Source organism: Triturus cristatus, chromosome 3_2 (assembly GCF_964204655.1).
Source record: "Triturus cristatus chromosome 3_2, aTriCri1.1, whole genome shotgun sequence".
NCBI lineage: Eukaryota > Metazoa > Chordata > Amphibia > Caudata > Salamandridae > Triturus > Triturus cristatus.
In genome coordinates this window covers 629527873-629549735 of record NC_140584.1, presented here as the reverse complement: position 1 = coordinate 629549735, position 21863 = coordinate 629527873, and the positions used below count along the sequence as shown (strand labels likewise).

At 44.8% G+C, this 21863-nt stretch overlaps 1 long non-coding RNA gene across 1 annotated transcript in view; it reads right to left on the bottom strand.

Annotated features, from left to right (window-relative positions):
• Nucleotides 1-732: 732 nt before the first annotated feature.
• Nucleotides 733-21863, bottom strand: part of LOC146857859 (uncharacterized) — a 384686-nt gene continuing 363555 nt past the window's right edge. Inside the window, exon 3 of the long non-coding RNA XR_014979960.1 lies at nucleotides 733-3850. This is a non-coding gene — a long non-coding RNA (uncharacterized LOC146857859). The remainder of the gene's footprint in view (nucleotides 3851-21863) is intronic.

Sequence of the window (21863 nt, the reverse complement as noted above, 5' to 3'; positions counted from 1 at the left end):
AAAAAGGAATACTTCTAAAGTTTTAAATAAAAATTTCCAATTAACCTTATCAAATGCCTTTTCCACATCTAAGGCCATTACACTAATTGGACAGCTGGATTCTTTGGCTAGGGATAATACATGACAGAGCAATATGGTATTGTGAGTGGACAATCTACCTTTCATAAAGCCAGTTTGATCGGGTTGTATAATATTAGATAGGGGTGATAATCTATTTGCTAAAATGTTGGCATATATCTTACAATCCTGATTAATTAAAGAGATGGGACGAAAACTTGATACTAGGGTATGGTCTTTATTAGGTTTAGGAAAAACAATTATAGTGGCTTCATTAAAAGATCCCCCCATCATGGAAGTACGTTGAAAATCTGTAAAAAGGGAGAGTAAAAACGGTGATAAGTGGTCCTGAAAACATTTATAGAATTCAGCCGGAATACCATCTGGACCAGGAGTTTTTTTGGAATTCAATGCATTAATTGCTGCAACAATTTCTTTAACATCAATAGGATTATTTAAAGTCATTCTATCAGCAGCAGAAATCTGAGGCAATTGACAAGAATTAAGAAACTCACTGATTACACTGCTGTTAAGTGCGAGAGATTCATGATATAAGGAAGAGTAAAAGGAAAGAAACTCTTTCAGTATATCTGTAGTGATCTAAATAGTAATCCCAAGGGCCCATTTACCAGTGGCCCGCAATATCAAGTCAATAATAAGCAGTTGGCAACGTAGAAGGTTCAAACGTTTATTGGCCACAACAGAACTCTACATAGAGGAGCCTCATCGACCCTCACCCATCAGGTGCGCCGAGGAAGACTGCCGGCCCCTTGGCAGAGTCACACTTATATACATAACAGATTCAACATACAAAGCCTTACAAATGGAAAAACACCAGTTAGCCCTGGGGCTCCTAAATGAGCTCATACCATATCTAGTTTCAGCTGCACACATAAGGTTACTATCTTTTACAGAGAAGGTCGGCGGGGTAACTCCCTTTCGTCTCGGGCATAGAGGAATTTCGCTTGATACTCCCTACAGCAGATGTGACCTTGGGCCTTAGTCGTAAATACAATTCACCCTGTCTCTAGGCTGGTACGAGCTAAATCATACAGATGGTGTTCAGAGAGAACCACGTGATCTGAGACACGACTGGTCATAATCCAAGATGGCCGTAGTATGGCTTTTCGGCCCTTTCTATCATACAAGACACGGAGAACGAATGGGCCATCTTCTAAAACAGTTCTCGTTGCTTATGGAGTAGAGATACAGACCAAGATACGTTATGCTAACTTCACATGCTGACTTGAATCCCACAGAACGGCCCTTTTTAGCATAATGTAGCTATCCATCAAACTACTCTTCGAAAATACCCTTGTCTATCTGCATTATGTCATGTATCTCTTTCTGCACTAGTTGAGCGTTCACCCTAGCAGAGTTTGCTTTAGGTTTAGGTAAAGCAAGACGAACTTGGGTGGCACAATAGGAGCAACAGGCGGGCCCACATTGGATGCAAACACAACAAGTAAAAAGGAAACCCCCTATTCCTAGGAGGATCATGAATATTTTCCAACCCCAGGTGGTAAGGAGACCCCAGAACCACCCCGAAATAGACCAGGTACCTGTCTCCGTATGAAATTCAGATGCTAATCGATGCAAATTCTGAATGGCCAGATAAACCGAAGGGGCGGAGTCAGGTATATATACGCAGCAGGAGCTGCCGTTCACTCTACACGCTCCTCCGCGATCAGCTAGGATAACGTCTAAAACAAGGCGGTTTTGGAGGGTCACAAGTCTGGTCGCTTGAAGCTCAACTGTTATATTAGTCAATATCCCAGCGGTGGTATTCACCACTCCCTCTACTTCCCTGGACAATCTTCTAATTTATTTGCTGGTTAAAATGGGTCCCCATATAGGCAGGACTCCTTTCATAATATCGACAAAGTGTTGGGCAGGGGTATCAGTCTGATCTGTAGCATCTCTATCAGTGTTTCCTGATTCTAAACTCCGTCGGTTCAGTGATTGGGATCTATGATAGTCGGAAGGGGCTATATAAACGGGAGGGTATAGGAAGGATAAGTAACATTTACCTGACCACCCTCTGGGGAGCCAGGTGTAAGCGTTTTCTCCGCACACAAAATATACATTCGGAGGAGTAAGTATAGGTGGGCTGCTAAAGGTTTGTAATCTATAGGTATAGTTACATTTACTAAATCCAACAAATAGATGGCCAGTACCATGTATGCAAAAGGAGGACGAGGTATTCAACACGGGGACCGGAATGATCCTATCATTTGACACATTTCGTTACTGGAAATATCTGAAATACTCAGTAAAATTGAAGGACACAAAATCTGACACTTCGTCCCTCAACCAGGTGTCATTTTCATGTTCCGTATACACATTCATGCAAGCGGTAGGATCCAGAGTACCGTCTGTACCTTCGGCATTTGGAGTGAACCCCTGGTGCCTTTCTATATCGGCCAGAATCAAATCGTAATCCTTCTCTGAAAATCGGTGCTCATCAACAGCATAATGTTCATACATCATTGACAATAATCTAAACCAGGCTTCGCAACTGCCTAAATATGACAATGGCATTGAAATGAATAGATCATGTTTGTGCATTACTGAGGGAAGAAGGCCACATACCCAGCAATTTGTGGCATTCGTTGAACTATGGGTTTGATGTAACATTTCAATAAAAGCATTATTCACATAGGTCTGACGATGCCTCTCTTTATGTGGGGCAAAATTCTGAAAACGGTGCTCCTCGGGGGTGGGGGTGGTAGCTATCAGGGTGTGCACAGGATGGCGGAATTCTAGATAGATGAACATCCCTAAACATAATATTAATGAAACAATTATTATGACGATAAAAACAATCTTGGCACGCAAACTCCAAGTAGAAAACATTGGCAGATGTGAATACAAAGGGCGGTGTACTATGGGACGTTCCTCTTCAGGGACAAAACGACCAAAAGGGTACATTCTCACTAAAAGTCCAAGTATAATCTCGGGAAAAAGGGAATCTACAAGCAGTCCAATCTGCCGGAGGGTGCTTCTTTCCTGTGTCCGTGTTAGAGCCTCACAGGCAGACTCCTATTGTTCCATGCAACACAAAAAGCATGAAGGGCACAAAAACTTCTCGCGTCGGAGTTGTACTTGACACAACTCTTGCTGAAAAGAAACTCTACCTGGGCCCCCACCAACTAATCAATGTCTCTATCTTCTCTCTGAACAGAGCGTTATCAAAAAGTTCCAAGCTCTCAACGAGTTCAGTCCAGTGTTTTTACTTTTCCCAGAGTTCTACTGAGACCTTCATTCTCATTCTCTAGACTGAATCTGGGATCTTTGCTTTCTGTCGGGGCCGCAGGTTGTAACGAACATGACCCAGTATTTCGGGATTTATGAACAGAACAGGCACAGTGGGATCAGGTAAAGGACTGAGTGTGTGAATTTCCTTGTCAGGTATTGCATTCCCAGGTGTCAGATTACCTGTTGCAGATGTCGCCGAACTCACGACACCCTCCACTCGCCCATTCGCTTCTCCTTGGGCTTCTGAGGAAGGTGACTTTTCGGTAGGTTTATCACTTTCGTGCCTTAATACTTCCCTCTGATCCTGCTGATCATCCGGCAAAGGAAGGGGAACCCTTTTCAGATGCGATACATGAATCCAATGCCGTTTCCCTTCAACTTTCACAGCCGTTCTCGTAGCCAAAAGCACTTGGAAAGGCTTGGTCCAGCGTGGGTCCAGACTCGATTTCCGTTGGTAGTTCCGAACCAAGACCCACTGTTCAGGCTCCAGGCTGTGTCCAGGACCCTCCGGCAGGGGCTGCAGCACTGCTGATATCTGTTGATGAATGGAACGAAGATCTTTAGTTAGTGCATAAAGGTAATCCGCCAACATAGGGTTCTCAATGTCTCTAAGGGATTTTGGTCGTGGCACACCCCATAAATTAGCAGGCCTACCAAATATCACCTCATACAGTGATATCCCACTGCGGGAGTGGGGAGTAGTTCTTACAGACAGTAAAGCCAGGGGTAAGAGATCAGGCCATTTTAATCCTGTTGTATCCTGTAGCTTTGCTAATTTCAATTTTAAGATGCCATTATATTTTTCCACCAGCCCTGCTGATTGGGGGTGACGGGCGGCATGGAACTTCTGCTGTATTGACAGGCCCTTGCAAACATGTTCAACAAGGTCAGCATTAAAATGTTTCCCATTGTCACTCCAGATTACCCGTGGTAACCCATAGCGGGGAAAGAACTCCTTTACTAGGGCCTTTGCGGTGGCTGGGGCAGTATTTTCCTTGGTGGGGTACGCCTCTACCCACTTGCTGAACGTACAGACCACTACCAAGACGTATTTGAGATTGTTAACCCACTCAAACTGAATAAAATCCATTTGTAATACCTCAAAAGGTAGGGTGGGGGGTGCGAAGCTACCAGTCAGAACAGGGATACTGCCTCCTGGATTATGCTGTAGACAAATCATGCAATTCTGGACTAGTTGCTTTGCAGTCCTATGGATGTTGGTATTATACCACACAGGATCTAGTACTGCGCAAATACCTCGAATCCCCACATGTGCGGGACTGTGCGCCATGGACACTACCGCATTCACAAATGCATTCGGCAGCAGCCATCTACATCTTTCTGATAGGTCAATCCAACATCCATTGTCATCTAGATTCCCTATCTTCTTCTTCTATCTCCCTCTATGCAAACTCGTTACAAACATGGAGGTGGTATTGGATTGGGCAGTTTCTTTAGCGATTCTGTCCGCAAAGGAATTTCCCTTACCTACATCATCAACTACTGCTTTATGAACACTACATTTAACAACGGCTATGGCTTGAGGCAAGGTCAGGGCGGCCAACAATCTCAAAACCAACTGACCATTCTTTATTTTCTGACCATGGGATGTAAGGAAACCTCTCTCTGCCCACAACCTCCCAAAGCTTTGTGCTACGCCAAAAGCATACTGGCTATCGGTGTAGACATTTATCCTTAACCCTTCGCCCAATTCACAAGCCCTTAGTAGTGCGACTAACTCGGCAGCCTGGGCCGATCGATAAGGTACCTTGGCCGATTCAACTACTGTCTGCAATGTGGTGATCGTATAAGCAGCGGTTGTAGTGCCGTTAGGCAACCTAAAACATGAGCCATCAACATACAATTCCCCTTGAGGGTCAGAAAAGGGAATGTCTGTCAAATCTATCCGCCCCTTTGTTTCTTCTTCTGTCCGAAATATGCAATCATGTATGTCTTGACTGTGGTCTTCCAGAGGGAGAGGCAGTAACGTAGCAGGGTTCAAGGTGACACATCTCTTGATAGTGATGTGTGGCGCAAACAGGGTCAATTCATACCCTGTAAGACGCGCACTTGTTAACTGCTGAGTCTGCGTCCTGTTCAATAATACGTCCACAGCGTGGGGCACCATCACTGTCAGGTCCGTATTCAGGACGAGCCCTTCCGATTGCCGGATCGCCACTGCAACCGCAGCCGTGGCTCTCAGACAACTGGGAAGTGCCCTGGCGACATTATCCAATACCGCCGAAAAGTACGCACAAGGTCTTTGCTTACCACCATATCCTTGTGTTAACACTGAAAGCGAGCAACCGTCCACCTCATGCACGTAGAGTACAAAAGGCTTCCGGTAATCAGGGGTGCCAAGCACGGGAGCAGAGCAAAGAGCAGATTTCAAAGAAACAAAAGCATTCTGACATTCAGCTGTCCAAGGTAAAGGCTCATGCACATCTTTAGTCGTTAGAGGCAAGAAAGGTTTAGTCAGTAGGGAATAGTTAGGGATCCATTGGCGGCAGTAAGAAGTTATGCCAAGCAAAGCGCGGACATCACCTTGCGTGCAAGGAACAGGCATGTTAGATATAGTTATGATACGATCAGGAGTCAGCCGTCTTCCCTCCTTCGACAGGAGATGACCTAGATAGGTCACCTCCGGTCGACAATATTGAAATTTAGACAACGAGACTTTATTACCATTGTTTGCCAAGTGCTGTAACAATGCAGTCGTCGCCGCTCGGCAACCGTGCTCGGTATCAGAGGCCACAAGGAGGTCGTCTACATACTGCACCAGAACGTTACCGGGTGGCAAAGTTAGTGTATCCAATAACGTTTTAAGCGCTTGGCTGTAAATACTCGGACTTTCTGTATAGCCCCGTGGGGCGCGACAAAATCTGAAGCTGCGGCCTCCTAATGAGAAGCCGAAAAGATAACGGCTATCTGGATGAATGGGAATACTAAAGAAAGCATTTTTCAAATCAATGACAGAGAAAAATCTAGCTGTCGGGGGAATCATCGTCAAAATAGTAGTTATGTCAGGTACCACGGGATATTGGGGTACTACAATCTTGTTTATTTCACGCAGGTCAATCACAGAACGATATGTGTCAGCATAATCAGGGCTTTGATCTATCGGGGCTCGTTTAAGAATAGGAAGAATAGGGATATTGCACATATTGGAAGCTGTCTCCTCCACCACACCGGTGTGGATCAAATCATGAATGATGGACAACAATGCCCGCTCACCCGCGGGAGCAATCTTATACTGCGGGGCTCTAGGTAACCGGGCATTTTGTTTCAAGGTGATCAAAATAGGTGGTATGTTCAACAAACCCACATCAGTATCTCCGGTAGCCCAAAGACCCTGTGGAATGGTTGCAAGCTCAGGGGGCAGGGTGTCCGTTTTGGAGAAACATTGCGCTGAAGGAGGAAAGGGTTTCTTGATAGTCAAATAAACACCGTCTGGAGAGCAATAGATGCGGGGATATAGCCTCTTCAGTATATCCATCCCCAAGAGATTCTCACCACACTGTGAAGTTAGAAGGAAGGGTGAATCTATTGAAATCGGTCCCAAAGTAAGAGAAAGAGGTTGGGAGATGGGGCTTACCACCAGAGTTCCAGAGAAACCTACAGACACATTATTCTGGCCAGACAGAGCAGCCCCAGGGACAAGGGCATGTGAAACAGAACTATTCATAGCCCCTGTGTCAACTAGAAACTTACCTGATGTATCCATCAAACGGGCATGTACATAAGGCCCGTTTTGATCTATTGGAATTGACACATGTCCCCCACTCTGTCCTCGACTCTCCTATGCCTCAGAATAGCCTGCCGAGTCGTTGCTCACACATCCTTCATTGTAATATTGCTTCCCCTGACCATGGTCAAAATAATTCTGACTATTCTCACCTTGCCCGACACCTTCTTGTCTGGTATGTCCACCCCGATGACCACCAGCACGGCCTCTCCCTTGGCCCCTCGGAACGCCGTTTTGCGCATGCAACAACGGACACTGAGCTCGCCAATGCCCTTCCTGCTTACAGAATGCGCACTGATTTATGCCTAAATCTGTTCGTCCTACACCCTGCCCGGGACCCGCCCCTCGTGGGGCGAAGTTCTGTGTTCCCCGACCCCTCCCTCAGCCTCTTTCAACTTGCTGTAACAGGACCCGTGTCTTCAAATCCTTCGATCTCTTTTCTGTTTTTTCCTTACTCTCGTTCTCCCGATGCTCATAGTATTGAGCCATACTTAAGATAGTCGAAGGGGAAGATGTAGTGCAGGTACTCTCCGCAGCCTGAAGTCGGGCTGATATCTCGGGTAATAGGTTAGTTACAAACCTATTAACAAACAAGCGTATGCCACCCTCCTTGGACAGATCTTGCCCGCTAAAATCAATGAAAACCCCTTCGAACCTCGTAATGAAATCGGACACACTCTCATCCTTCTTTTGTTTACACGCGGTCAATTTATCTCAATCTACTTTCCTGGGAGGAATTAGTGAATGCATGTAAGTGATTATTTTCTCCGGCAAAGTCAATATTTCAGTTCTAGGCTTATCTCCTGGCTTACGATCCCTATCCCAGTCCCTCAATTGCTCCCAGGTTCCCCCAAACTCCGTCACATGGTCCTGGTCATGCACCTGCCGCCATATGTCCACCGGCACCAATAGAGCAAAAAATAGCTCGATATCAGCCAGTGTCATCACCGCCGAGGAGGTGGCTTCCGTAAGTTCCTTATAGTATGCTGTAGGATTCTTTCTGGGGTCAGGCAACTGGGTTTTCAATGAAAGTACCTCACTACGTTTCCATGGGGTGTATACCCATTGCTCCTGAAAATGGGCGTCCGCTCTCGGGCGGGTAATCGTCCCATGTGCGTCTACTATCTCAGTTACTTCCGGGTGATAGATGGGGTGCACCTCACGCATTGGGAACTGCTGTACCCCTGCGGGACTAGCAGCTTGTAGGCGCATTCTGTAACTGATCAGAGTTCTCACATTCCCATATACTGCTTCTGGACTTAGCTGAGACTTATGTGCCTGGGTATGAATATCATACAGTATAGTCGGAGCTCTCTGACCTTTATAAACTTGCTCCCACAATGAGATGAGGCTTTCGGCCATGTGCGCTAACACGTGCTGCTGCATCACCGGTTCATAATCTTTCATGGTGCTCCATATGTCAGACAGGGTATAAATAGATTGCCGCATCCATTGGGATGCCTGTACTGCAATGGTCTCCTTTTCCTCTGTTCCTAGAGCTGATCGAGTGAACAGCTTCTTGCCATCAAGTGAACTGGCCGGATGTACTGGAGTTGAAACAGCTGCAAAAGGAGTTGCACTCGAGGAAGAGGAGGTCAAGGCAGAAGGAGAATGTATGGCCCCTGGTGACAACTTGGGAGCTTCAGCTGTTGTGGCTGACAACAAATTGGGCAATAAAGCCATAACTTCCGAGACAGAGGAAGACAACCGAGAGAGATGACAGGCGTGGGGAGGGAGGGAGGCTGAGGCGCCGATGCAACCGGAGTTGCTGTGGAGGCAACTAGAGCCGGCGTAGGGGCAACTGTTCCTGTCCCAGCCGATACAATAGCTGCTGGTACCTCCGGATATAACCGTTGCGGGACATAAGGGGGCGGTGGCCGCATGTCCAGCAAGTCTTCTATTTCATCCTCCGCATTAGGTCGAGCCACATAACTTTTATCGACCTTCAATCTAAACTCACGATTCATACAATCGATTCCTTTTTCTACCCTAGCTCTGTCATAGGCTACAGCTTTTTGAGTTATGGTCTGCCCAGCCTTGGCTCTCGCTAGCTTCTCCCCTCTCATCCGTCGTTGTTTGGCTTCTTTCTGCCAGCTGTTTAAAGCATCAAACATAGATTGCCTACTGCGCCTAGAAAATAGTTGTTCCTGTAAAAAGGCAATTTTCTTTTCATCAAATGAACCAGTCTTTGGCCACTGTAACTCTTCATTACCTTTAGTATACTTATGCCACAAGGTGTTGAACAATATGGGGGCAATTCCGTGCTTCACATACATGAAGTGGCTAGGGCTGCCCTCCGGAGGGGCGGGCTGACTCTCAGCCAAACGAGAGTCTTTAGTCCGGCAACAACAACCGAAACAATTCAATTTGCTGAAACACGACATTTTAGTTAGTAGACAGACATAAATAACATATAACTGACTTTATATCACAGATAACATATATGTCGACATTATTCTCAGCAGTTCAACCTATCCAAACTTGATGCATCCAAACAAATGAACCGAGCCCGTCGACTCCCGTTCGTGGAGAATTATTCAAAAGGACCAACAGAATCACAATAAGCAGTCTCCCAACAGACTGGCAAGAGGCTGTCAGACAGGGGTAACCACGAACTGGACTACGGACCATCCCATGACCTCCCTGGTTCACCACTGAGACTGTTCTGATGTGGTCCAAGCCGTACTTCAGATATGTCTCATGGCTACCCAGTTACAGCCACAGGCTTTTCCGAGTGCAATCCGGCCGTGTATTACTCACAGGTAACAACTAGGCATCTGATCAGTGTCTCAAAATCACAAAAGATCCGCGGAGTCTCTACAGTCAGTCCCTACCGGACCACCCTACAAGATTTCCGTAATTCTCCTAGGGTACTCATGACCCCTCAATCAAATTCAAATGTACCACTCAATAGTGCGTACTTCAAATAAATGCACCGCTCCACCGGGCGTGCTTCAAACAAATGCACCGCTCCACAGCGCGTGCTTCAAATAAATTCCCAAGTTACTCACCGGGTGCACCCAGGTACGAATGTTCGTTCTCCGCTGCCAACTTCTTACAACCAACACGGCCTGTTCCTGGGTTAAGCCCTTAGGACCCCGGTGAAGGGTGACTAGCAGCAGAGGGCACCCCGATTGGGAGTACGGAGTGGACGTCGAACTCCCCTCCGCCCGCCCGGCCAAGACGCCCTCGATCCTGCCACCCGAATACGGGGGAGGAAAGACCCTATCATGGGGTCCCTTCGTGGTCGCCAACTGTAGTAATCTAAATAGTAATCCCAAGGGCCACACTTACCAGTGGCCCGCAATATCAAGTCAATAATAAGCAGTTGGCAACGTAGAAGGTTCAAGCGTTTATTGGCCACAACAGAACTCTACATAGAGGAGCCTCATCGACCCTCACCCATCAGGTGCGCCGAGGAAGACTGCCGGCCCCTTGGCAGAGTCACACTTATATACATAACAGATTCAACATACAAAGCCTTACAAATGGAAAAACACCAGTTAGCCCTGGGGCTCCTAAATGAGCTCATACCATATCTAGTTTCAGCTGCACACATAAGGTTACTATCTTTTACAGAGAAGGTCAGCGGGGTAACTCCCTTTCGTCTCGGGCATAGAGGAATTTCGCTTGATACTCCCTACAGCAGATGTGACCTTGGGCCTTAGTCGTAAATACAATTCACCCTGTCTCTAGGCTGGTACGAGCTAAATCATACAGATGGTGTTCAGAGAGAACCACGTGATCTGAGACACGACTGGTCATAATCCAAGATGACCGTAGTATGGCTTTTCGGCCGTTTCTATCATACAAGACACGGAGAACGAATGGGCCATCTTCTAAAACAGTTCTCGTTGCTTATGGAGTAGAGATACAGACCAAGATACGTTATGCTAACTTCACATGCTGACTTGAATCCCACATATCCTCAATATCCATCACCAATGTACAATTATTCATTTTGATGGCTGGAATTTGAATCCTGTCTCGCTTGAGGCGTATATAGTTAGCTAACAATCGACCAGATTTGTTGGAATTAAAATGAAAATTGGATTTTTCCTTGGAGATAAGTAAACGTGCTCTTTTACTAAGCATACAATTATATTTGTATCTACATTTCTGAAGTTGGGATTTATATTGTGGATCTCTAGATGAAACAAAAAGTCATTCCACAGATGCAATCTGTTTCTCTAATTTGGTGAGGTGGGAATAAAAAGATTTATTTTCATGTGTCATAATAGAAATTTAAACTCCACAAATGTAGGCTTTAAAAGCATCCCAGTGTATAATTTTGGAAGTGTCCCTTGAGTTAGTATGCAGAAAATATTCACTAATAGTTAAGGCAATTTTTTTAGAATTGGTTGGATTAAGAACTATATACGAGTTCATTCACCATTTTTTATTAGAAAATTGGGGGTCAGAAATACATAGAGAAAAGGAAACCAAAGCATGGTCTGAAACCGTAATAGGGTGTATAACCGCCTCACTAATCATATGCCATAGATTACGTGAAGTTAATAAGTAATCAATCCTAGAAAAAGAGGAGTGGGGATTGGAAAAGAAGGTAAATTCTTTATCTGTGGGATGTTCTAATCTCCAAAAATCAATCAATTTGGTAACAGAAAAAAAGGATTTTAAAGCAAAAAATGCTTTGTTAGGTCGGAATTTAAAAGCAGAGGACTGGTCCAACAAAGGATCCCTGATAAGATTAAAATCACCACCTACTGTAAGAAACATATTACCAATTTTGAGTATTTCAGCAGAAACATAATACCAGAAGGCAGGATCATCAGAAGTAGGGGCATATATATTGACAAAATAAACAAAGAAGGGGGTATCCTTAAATGAGAGAAGGTAAAGACCTTCTGTCTGTTAGAGAGTTCTCAGAGAAGTAAAAAGAGAAATTATTTCTTTTTTATGAAACCCCTCACTCACCAACCTAGTTGGTGACATGCTTCATCATCGGGGTCCACCCGAGCAGTCGCATACCACTCGGGTGTGCTTCAACGCCTGATTACAGCGGAGCAGGTTTGTTATTATATCAGTACGTGTAAGTGACGTGTGTGAGTGAGTGAAATAAAGTTAAAAGTAATCCTACTGTACTCCCTAACAAATTTAATATGGAGCAGCAGGGTCACGGTTAAAAAAGTGGTGAAGTGTAATTCTAATGTAGGTTTAATTTGACCTAAAGTATTATCCAAATATTGACGGTCTACATGTTTCAACCTTTTAGTGTAATCACAGGTTTTCGTCAGGACCTATCGACACACCGGGCGGTCTACACGCACTAAGGTGCATCCAACCCTGGAGCGTCTGTGTGCCACCTACATATACTTGTGAAGGTGATAAAAAGGGTTCAGGGAGTCCTCTGTGTACAGATGAACCTGAAAAAAGCACATACAGTTCTGGGCAATCAGAAAATGATCTATTTAGAATTAGAATGAACAGGGCCCATTTCCGTGTGAACTCTCATTTTTGCGCATCTAATCACCTCATTCTGAGTTATGCGCCCCATGTAATTACCATTGGTTGTTGGAACCGAGCATTCGTTCCATATTATGCGAAATTAGCATCAACCCACTAAATCATTGTGGAATTCGTGGGTGTCTTACGGCTACACAGCAATTGTGAGTATACTTGATGTGTGATTCTATAAAGCGGACAAAGACGCACGTGAAAAAGACTCTATTTGTGACATGCGTGCGCTAAGGAAATTATTTAAAAACAGAACACGGTGGAAAAAAGGAAACGACTCAAGACTCACTCGCGATTCTTACTCGAATCGTGTCATGGGCTCAGAAGGGAGACAGACGGTGCTGCATTACTGTTGGACAAGAAACACAAAACACGGGCGGCAATGGTCAGAACACTTAACTCTAAGTGCCTCACGTGTGCGTGGCCACCAGCTCTTCCCTACATACTCTTACCTCAGCTCACCGACTGCCTGCCACAAACCTGCGGTGCTTCCCCCAGGCGCCCGGATGTTACTGAATGGGCAGCAAGGCTTCAACTAAATACTCCTCACTTCCTGGTTATACGTCACATGACTAGTGGCCGTGGCCTGGAGTGAGGAGACAATTCTTAAAGCGACAGGTCGATTTCTGCCGGTGAATGGCTAGTCATAGGTGAGAAAATAAAAGGAGTCAAGAGTGATTATTAAAAATATATTTACATGGAATAGGACCTTCCACACGTAGGAGGAATGCTACAGAAAGGAAAACAGTAGTTCAGTTAAAATTACATGGCACAATGAGGTTATTTGTTCAGCACAGAGTTCCAAGGTATGCAATCGTTCATACCATGTTTGTGGGTGGACAATCTGTGTATCCAGCGTTGTTCTTTTTCATACAGATATTTCTGTGTGTTAGTTCCAGTCACAGTTTCAATTATCGTCCAACGAATATCGTTGGGTGTATGATTGTGTTGAAGAAAGTGTTCTGTTAGACGCGTGGTTAGTTTTTTGCTGCTAATAGTGCTCCTGTGCTCACAGATCCTCTGCTTCACTTTCCTTGTTGTCATCCCTATGTAACGAAGTTCACACGGGCAGGTAATTAAATATACTGCATTAGTGGTGTTACAGTTTGTTTGTTTTCTTTGTGACCAGGTTCTAGGGATAGTGTTTTTGTGGCTGTGGTGAGATGGCACACACTACAGTCACCGCATGGAAAATGACCTGTAATGTTAGGTAGTCCCCATGAATTAAGGACAGTACATCTTGTTGGTGTTTCTGGTTGTTTTGGTCTGGTGTGTACCAATGCATCTTTAATACTCCTTGCTCTCTTGAAAGAGAACAAGGGTTTTTCCCATTTTAGATTGCCTGTATTCAGGATGTTCCAGTGTTTGTTAATTGTCCTTGTGACCTGGTTAGAGATAGTACTGTATGTGGTGACGCACGTAAGAGGCGTGTCCGTCACTTGTTTCGGATTGGGTTCCAACAGTGCCTCACGGTTCTGATTAGCAGCCCGTTTTTTGCAAGTTGCCAATATCTTTTCGGGATATCCTCTGTCTGACAATTTGAGTGACAGGTCATTAGCTTGGGAGCGGAAGTCAGAGCTCTTGCTACAGTTTCTCCTAGTTCTGAGATATTGTCCGAAAGGGAGGTTTTCCCTCAGAAAGACTGAAGTGGGTTAGATAGGGGTACATTGGAATGGGGTGGATTGGGGTGCATTTCAGTGGGGCAGATTGGAGTGGATTGGAATGGAGTAGGATAGACTGATATAGATTTGAGTGGATTGGGGTGGAATGGATAGATTGTAGTGGGGTGCGTTTGACTGGGTTAGATTGAGTGGAGTGGGGTAGACTGGAGTGGAGGAGATTGGAGTGGCGTAGAGTGGGATGGAGTTGAATGGGTTGGAGTGGGGTAAAATGGAACAGAGTAGATTGGAATAGATTGGATCATAGTGGAGTGGATTGGGGGTACATTGGAGTGGAGTGGGGTAGATTGGGTTAGAGTGAGGTAGATTGAAGTAGGGTAGATTGAAGTGGGGTAGACTGGAGTGGGGAGGAGTAGATTGGGGTGGATAAATTGAGGTGGGGTAGATTGGAGTGGAGTGGGGTAAATTGGGTGGAATGGAATGGGTAAATTGAAGTGGACTAAATTGGGGTACATTGTAGCTAAGTGGAGTGGGGTGGAGTAGATGGGCTACATAGGAGTGAAAGTGAGTGGTACAGATTGGAGTTGAGTAGGGTAGATTGGGTGGGTAGAACAGAGTGGGGTAAGTGATGTGGAGTGGAGGCGCATTGAGTGAAGTGGCATGTTGTGTCATGGAGTGAGTGGCACAGAATGGAGTGGTGTGTAGTTGAGTGGCGTGGCATGTCATAAGTGTGTTAGAGTGAAAGATCATATAGTGGAGAGGAGTGTCGTAGAATAAAGTGACATGGCATAGGTTGGAAGGGCATTGATTGGAGTGAAGTTGCGTACTTTGAAGTATACATGGTGTGGTAGTGCACTGCCATTACGGACAACACATTTTCAATTGAACTGACCATTACATGTCCACCTAAATACAGTTTACTGCACACAAACTATAATGTGTGAAAATGTCATCTAGTATATTGATTTGTTTTGATCATATTCAAATATTTGTTTCCAACACACTTCCGAATAGCAAAAAGAATGTGCTTCATTTGTACAGATTCTGATATATTCTGAAACATCAGCACAGTTAATTTGTGTTTGTGTGTGCTAGAAAATAAAATCCTATGCCTTCTCTCTCCTCTTACATGGATACTCAGCAGGACTGTCACATAAATTCTCTCATTTTAAAGTCAAAGAAAGAATAGTAAGTACCAAGCTCTTTTGGGAGATTGAGTTGACATTAGACCTGTGTCTTTGAATGCACAGCAAATGTGACAACATAAGAACAAGATTTAAAGGCCTGTTTAAAGAAAGCAAGTTAGTGGAAGAATAGAGCAAACAAGATTTCTGCAACGGGAAGGATGAACCCAAGCTGGACAGCCTAAAGCAAATAAAGGCAGCAAATAGAAAGCCAGAGAATGTGAGCTTCAAACCACAAAGCCAAAGGTAAGCAAGATGTCTTTCACCAACCAGACAGCTGCATGGTGGCTTCAACCTAAAAACAAACTGCAGGTGGGTGGAGGTGGCAGCAACATGGAGCAGGTGGGTGGGAAAGAGAGGCAGTCAAGAGGGAGATGCAGATCAGTGAGAAAGCAAGAGGGGATTTGGAGGGAAAAGCTCATGAGGGTGAGCGCAACACGAGGCTGAGTATAAGGGAGAAGCACTGGGTCGAGAAATAACAAAACGGAGTGTAGTTTGGAGAAGAGAAGTGCACAAAGAAAGCTTATGGAAGACACATGTACTCTCATGGAGTGCTTAATCAAAAAGAAAAAAGTAGTGCCTGAAACTTAACAGTATAAGGCATCAATTTGGCAATTCTGCATGGGAGGGACAAACAAAATAAGAGGAAAAGAAATCCACACATGCTAAGGTATAAAGCAAGAAAATGAGAGTGGCATTAAAGCAAACTAATGGTAAGCAATGTGTGGGCACTTAGCCTGCTGTACGCTGATAATAGATCTTTTCACAAACAGGTTGTGCTGTCTTGCAAGCAACACCTAAAAAAGAAAGCTGGAAGAAGTAGCAAGAGAATCTAACGCAGTTATATGAAGAAATTAAAAATAAAGACTTTACTCATAAATATTGAATCTGCAATTAATCTATCAGAGTGCAAACACTCAACATTATTACATATAAATATATTGATCACTGACAGAATTTCAGTGCCAAAGATTTTGTGCTGCTAGAATAATGTGTCAAAAATATTGAGGACCAAAATATCTAAAAGTTCAATCAAAATGGATAAGTATAGATTTACTATTCTAAACTCCATAGCTATGTACCTTGACGATAAATATATCGTCAAGGTACATATATATGTGGAGTTATACATAGTAAAACATTCCTTACCCAGAGAAACTTACCTTCACAATATGTTTGTCCTCGATACTCTTGACACAATATTTTGTTCCACGATATTTTTGCTTCAGATATTCTGTGTAAACACCCATGCTTATATGTTTCTTTTCCCTAGAAATAAATATAATGCACTTTATTTACAATGATGATTGGAAGAAGACAATGTTAGAGGTGCCCCATAACAGGTAAACTAATTATGGATGTAAAATAATTCATAAGACTTGAAAAATCAATGAACTTTGAGGAGGTCAAGATGTGTAATGAAAATTGATAAGGAGATTGGTGTTTTTCCAAGTATAGAATTTAATACCTACATTTTATATTTTCTTCCTTTGGACTGATTTTCAATTAACTATGAGAATATAATGCATATTACTAATAAATGCTTGGTATTCTGAGTTAAATACCAACGATTGATTGTGTATTTTATTTTATTCTACTTTTATGTTTGAGTAAGCTACATTTACAAGCCAAGAACCGTGTTAGCTGTTTGAAGGATGTTGTTTATTGAATTCTGGTTCGATTATGTTGTTTATGCAAGTGATGCACAAATAAGAGACAGCCAATAAAGATAAGTGTAAACTGGAATTCCATTTTTTATTGACTTGAATGAATGATTTTTGAGCGACCTCCACTGGATTTGTACAGTCATTAACAAACTAAGTAATGTTGACCCCTTTTAAAAACTCCTTTGCAAAATGAACTTCCCAGGCTGGTAAAAAAAACTTCAGTTCCCCTATCTGTAAACTTAACTCAGGGCTGGATCCTGGCTACTATATCCTAAACCACTAGTAACACAGAGAGCACCATTTATCGGGGCAACATGCACTTTCATTGAACGTGATACAAGTATAATATTGGTAGCTGCAGTTTTGTTCCTTGCTTCATGAAGCTTGCCTTTGTTTAAATGCTTGGGTTCGTTTTCTGACCCTCACATAAAAGCCATTGCGTACAATTTAAGACTATATCAATGTTTATACTTCATTGAATTTAAGAAGATCCTGCAGTTGTAGCGACCACAAAGTGCCTTTCGTTCATTAGCAACTTGCACTATCTCTCTCCATACTTTGACAGGGATTTGTCTGACTAAATTTCCACAAAGTTATTCATATTGCGGTATCTGTGAAGCACATTAGCTTTGCTCTTTCAGCAGGCTTCTGTTGCAAAGCGAGCGTGTCTGCTGACTGACTGATAGCTCTCTTGGTGGGACATTGTGTCTAATTTCGAGAACACATACAGAACCTTCCTGACAGATAACCTCAATTCTTGTCAACAAAGGGATCCTTCTTTCATTCCACGTTCATTACCACGTCCACATGGGCCTTCCTGCGACTCATTCCTGTCACTCTCCTCATGCCAGTCTGAAATGCATTTGGAATTCTAGGAATCGATTATAGAAAAAGGCACATGGCCTCTGCAGCTATATAGGCATGTTTTTAGAAAACAGAAAATGTGTGTTTCATTGCACAGATGACCACGAACACTTAGCACATGTGCAGAAGAGAAAATGCAAAAGATAAACATGGAATGGCGTGTGAACCCATGTTTCCTGACTATGTGCAGACCACTTCCCCAGTGCTTAAGGAGTGGAGGAAAGGCCCTCAGGATAGAAGGGGGTAAGACAACAAATTAACAGGGAGAGCCGAGCTAGAGTCGAGCCAAGGGTCTACCTAAGCTCTTAGAGCCCATGTGCAGGCCGAGCCCTGAAAATGTTTGCCATGTAAAATAAGGGAAAGTCCCTTCAAAATTCCAAAAACGTATTTATCTAACATGTGGAAGCTTTGACAATAATATGTTGCATTATAGCACTGGTCTGAGAAGTACCTATTAAAAGTGATAGTTTTCAAACTGTCAGAACCACTTTCAGAGGTCCTCTGGGCAAGCAGGGGTTACCCGGCCCAACCTTGGAATTGAGACATCTTACTCCTGATATCCCGGCCCGACTTATTATGGAGTCGGAGTAAGTGGGCCAAGCACTCCTTCTACAATTGACTCTCAGCATATGCGTGGAGCGAGCAGTCCAAGGCTCCTTCAGTGAGGAGATGTGGATACAGGGGAGTAAAAAACACAGGCTCACCGCTCAATATGCGCGTAGCAGCAGCAATATATCACTGTCCAGTCAAATACTCACATTTACAAAAAAAGAAAAGAGAAGCATTTAATTTATACCGCAAACAACACAAAGGTAAAATACGACATTCTTAAAGAATTACACAATCCTCCCTTGAGGTCATGCCTCTAGATTTTCTTTATTGGTACCCTATCCCATTCACTCCTCGAGTTAGCAACCATGGTTATTCCCCATTTACTATTGGTAACATCCGGGAAGTGTCCAATAGCAGTCCAAGTCTCAAGAGTACACTTTGACTCTCAGTTAAAGTCAATAGTGCTCTAGGACCACAGCGCTACTAGCAGCAAGTTTCCCCGGGGCCAATGGTCACAAATCCAGTCTTATCCGCACTGGCAGGTGTGAAACGTACAGAGTTCCTGAGTGTGCCCTGTCCGCAGACCTCCCCAGTGGCTGCTGCCAAGTTTAGGTTAGTTGGCCACGTGCAGCTCTGGTGACTGCACTCAGGGGGTGCAGCATCTCTCACTTGTGGTTGAGTTCCTGAAACAATAGGAGGTTTTCTGCAGCTCCTCCTGCAGGGTAAGTGTTAATTCGACTCCTGACAGGGGAGGCTACAAAGATTCGGTCTTGAGTCCCTCGTCATGGTGATGGTGCACCAGTGCTCCTATGGCATCCTCACTTCTCCAGCAGGACAGAGCAAATCACAATCCTTGGTGCTCTCTATGACCCCCTCTGGCATACAAGGTCACTGCAACTCACAGTCCACAGGAACTGGACCATTCAGCACGTAATACTTTCCACGGTGGCCCCTCCTGGAATATGAGTTTACTGCTTCGCTACCACACTGGGCTACGTCTCCTTTCTTCATTATGGTCTTTTTTCCGTCAGGCTTTCCTTGCATACGAGGTCACTGCTTCACTACCGCAAGGGACTACAGCCACTTTTTGAACAGCAGTCTATCTCTAGTGGCCCCTCCAGGAATACGGGACCGCCGCCTCCCAAACATGCGCGTCGGCTTGGGCTGGATTGGCACAGCATGACACATGGCTCGTGGTGGCCCTCTCTTGGCATATGGGGGTCGCCAACACTGTCCTGCACATGTGCAATGACCCGATCTGTGCAGCAACTGTTTCCTCCCACCTCGCACAGGGATTCCACTTAACAGGGCTCCTCACTGGACCTTTCTCCCTCCAATCCTCTCCACTTCCTCACAGGGCCCACTGGTTTTGGCAAGCCGGCAGGCGCTGGTCCTCCAGACTCCGGGGCAGGTGGCCAAGGTTTCCCTGGGTGATGACCCATCATCCAGCAGGGAAACTAGCAGGCCTTGGCCCCTAGCCCTGGTCACAGGTAGAAGACTTGTAGAGCTTCCCCTCCTCACACAGCCTGTCAGGCTGCTAGGCAAATGACAATGTTTGTGGTTTCAACCTCCCCTTCCTATAGTCTCAACCTCTCCTTTCTACAGTCCATTTCCAAACAGCAAATGTGATTTAGGGTTTGAGTTTTATGTTGGAGTTCTGCTTCTTTTTAAATTTCCAATTCTCTGCTCCCTGTTCCTCTTAAAGAACAGTCTGTCTCAGCAGGAATGTGTCCCACAACACAGGCATTGGGAGTGACTAGAGTTCACACCTGGATTTCAGCCACAGTAATATTTGCATCAAAAGATTAACCCAGGGCCCCTAGCCCTAATCTATATGATTCTCTTATCAGCCCCATCTCCTTCTTGAGATGTGCCCAGGCTTCATCCTTGTGACCTCTTACTGAATCAAGGAGCACCCTTTGAAGTTTACAGGGCAGTCTGGGCATTCCTCTTACCCCTGTGTGTCCGACCCGCCTTACAGGAATGCAACAATACACAAATCTGTCTAGTGTGATCTCTCTACCTCCTCTCCAATGTTTCACCATGCATGCCTGGGTCCCCCAAAATGCATCCTAGGACCCTCCATTTATTGTACCATCCTCAGGCACACAAATACATGCAGCATATGCATTTAACCTGCATACACTGCATCCTTAATATATTGTACCACTCACAGGTGCACAGACACCCAGCGCACACATTTGCTCTGCATGCACTGCACAGCACTACATCCTTCAAGTACCGTACCACTCATAGACACATGTATATCCAGCACATGCAAACACCATGCATGCACTGCTCAGTACAGCACTATTCCTGTATTGCAACATTCCTATGCACATATACAACAAGCGCAGTAGCACCACTTTTGAGCTGTGCAGCAATTCACACCAATCTGATGTAGGCCATGGGTGAGTGAAGCACACAACAGCAGAACTTAAAGTGAGCGAACCTGTAGGCTTCATTTCAGAGATATATGTTAAAAAGGACCTGTTCACTCCTACTGATCACTACATGGTATGCTGCCACCACTGTGCTCATACTCTTTAACTCTTGGTGAAGTGTGTGGGCACTTCTCCCAATTTAACAAGACGTACATGTAATGAGACAGCCCTATGTCATTGTGCACACACATGATCCGTGTTTGCCTTTTACAAAAAAAAACAGTATTAAGGAACCAAACATCAGTACATTTGGACACTCAGGGCAGGGGTACAAGTCTCATACCATGTAGAGGACATTTCCATCCCAACACAACATGCCCATCGAACCATTCCTGCCCACAACCCAATGACGAGAGTGGGATTGTGAACTAAAAGGTAAGACAGTTTTCATGTGAACCCTGTATGTGGTCCTGATTCTTATAAATAGAGCAATATTGTAGTACATTAAATTAAACACAATGGGGCCGATTCCGATCCGGGTTGCAAAAAGCACTCCGACCGAGCCAGATCCAGAGTGTTTTCCGACCAAACCGGAGTCCTGCAGTCCGACCGAGCGAGTATGATGCGGTCGTATGCTGCTGGACTCGGTTGGGTTGGACTCCCATAGAAGTCAATGGTAGCCGGTCGTACAACACGTACATGGGCTCCCATTGACTGAATGGTCGTGGACAAGTGCGCACCCTACAGTGAGTGCGCATTGGTGCCATTCACACCATACATGCCTGTGTTGGGGAGACCCATGGGTCTCCACCTGTGTCCGAGTCGTAGGGCTGCGGGTGACAGGGGGTCCGATGCGGTCATCCAAAGGCAACCACCCGGTCGATTTGCGAGCCGGACACTCCAGCTCGCACAGGCTGTCCGACGCGTGCATCGTACTGGCTCAGTTGTGAATCGCATCCATTGCACGCCACGATTAGCTTATGACCGAGACGTACGGAGCGGTTCGGACCCGGAAACGAGTCGGTCGGTGAATTTCATGTAGCTTTCATCGTACTTGC